The following is a 1,901-nucleotide window of genomic DNA, read 5'->3' as shown; positions in this document are numbered from 1 at the left end:
TGCTTTCAAGCTATCAATTCCGGTTCAGTGATTCTGCACTTGCTCTATCACTATAGTACTATACCGCCTTCAACTTTTATGAACGACTGGGTGTTTAAGTTTAGCGATTTGTGGTATTATCTGGCTGTGTAGCAAATAAAAAAATACAATTACTTTACTATGCAAGTAAAAAATGTGTGTTTTAGTATTTATGTGTTTTAATATTTACCCGTTTAAAAAAACAAAATTAGGGCCCCTTTATAACATATGCTACAGGCCCCGCACTAGCTTAACCTGGCACTATATATTACTATAGTACTATACTGCCTTAAACTTTTATTAACGACTGGGTGTTTAAGGTTAGCGATTTGTGGAATTATCCGGCTGTGTAGCAAATACAAATACAATTACTTTACTATGCAAGTTAAAATGTCTTTTAATATTTACATTTTTTTTTATTAGGGCCCCTTTATAACAACATATCCTACAGGATATGTCAAATCTAGAATATTCTACAGGCCCCGCACTCAGACCCTGCTGACACAGCGCAAGCCTCTTCACCCATCCGCACCACCGTGCAGAATGTGAAGACGGAGTGATGCTGCTGATGATGTTGTTGTTGATGCTGCTGATGTTGATGTTGCTGCTGCTGCTGTTGTTGTTGTGTTTGCCGTGAGCGCGTGACGGACTCTGCGTTTTGCGTGGACGCTGAGCGCTGAGGTTCGCGCGCTTGCCCTGCGCCTCCCCTAGGTCGACTCAGCCGCAAATGAGTCACCTGGAGCGGTGTGTAAACGATCGCTACTGGGGGAGACAAAGGCGGCCGGGCGTGGTACTGGCCACCCACCCCCTCGGCGTGCCGTGCCCAGCCATCATAGGTGCTACTCGCTAACAGCACTTGCCCCGACTGTCCGTTCAGGCTACACGGGTGATCTTTATCTTTGTTTGTACGTGGGGAGCGGTGGCGCAGTGGTTTGCGCACTGCGTTCGGAACCCGCCGAACCAGAGTTTGATTCCAGCTCAGGACCAATAACAGTGGCGTCAGTTGACGAAGTTTGTGCGTGTGTGTGTATCAGTTTAATCCGTATTCGCTCACAGCACTTGCCCCAACAACCTACGGAGGCTACACGGGTGACCTTTGCCTGTGTGCTCTTCACGCGTGTCTAATCCGTGTACGCTCACAGCACTTGCCCCAACAACCTACGGAGGCTACACGGGTGACCTTTGCCTGTGTGGTCTTCAGGCGTGTCTAATCCGTGTACGCTCACAGCACTTGCCCCAACAACCTACGGAGGCTACACGGGTGACCTATGCCTCTGCAAGTGAGTCACCGTCACACGTGGTACGAGTTAACTCTTAAGCACAGCTGACGCGCCTGGTGCGTATCCGCCCGGCTAGCTCAGTCGGTAGAGCATGAGACTCTTAATCTCAGGGTCGTGGGTTCGAGCCCCACGTTGGGCGAGAGGTTATTTTTATTTAGTGTTTATGTATTTTTTTTTGTATCAACTCTTAATCTTAGGGTCGTAGGTTCGAGCCCCACGTTGGGGGAGAGATTTAAATTTTTATTATTATTTTATTTATATATATATTTTTGTCTAGATTTGAAGCTTTCGTGACTGTAGCAATCCATAATCTCTGGTTCTTTCGGTAAAGTCACGTGGGTATAAAATAAAAAAAATTAAATCACGACGTTTCGATTGCAACACAAGCAATCATCATCAGGTGGGAAAACCACAGCAAGAATGTTTTTATTTTGTTGTATGCCTTCCGTGACGTTACCGAAAGAACCAGAGAGTACAGAGTTATGTCTTTTGTTTGCATTATGACTGCAGGTATTGCGGTCTATGCAAACATGACTCCTCGTAAAAAGGTGTCAGTTTTGTTGCCAGATAGAAGGGTAAAGAACCAATTATCATATTTTTACT

The 1,901-nt window shown here is 45.6% G+C and overlaps 1 non-coding gene across 1 annotated transcript; it reads left to right on the top strand.

The window, feature by feature from the left end:
* The first annotated feature begins 1,364 nt into the window (after window positions 1-1,364).
* Window positions 1,365-1,437, top strand: TRNAK-CUU (transfer RNA lysine (anticodon CUU)). Its single transcript has one exon. It is a non-coding gene; the product is annotated as a tRNA-Lys (tRNA).
* Window positions 1,438-1,901: the final 464 nt, after the last annotated feature.

The sequence above is a fragment of the Lampetra planeri genome, chromosome 44 (assembly GCF_965212315.1).
Source record: "Lampetra planeri chromosome 44, kcLamPlan1.2.h2, whole genome shotgun sequence".
Taxonomy (NCBI): domain Eukaryota; kingdom Metazoa; phylum Chordata; class Hyperoartia; order Petromyzontiformes; family Petromyzontidae; genus Lampetra; species Lampetra planeri.
The sequence above is the reverse complement of the archived record's forward strand: the minus strand, read 5'-3'. Positions and strand labels throughout refer to the sequence as shown.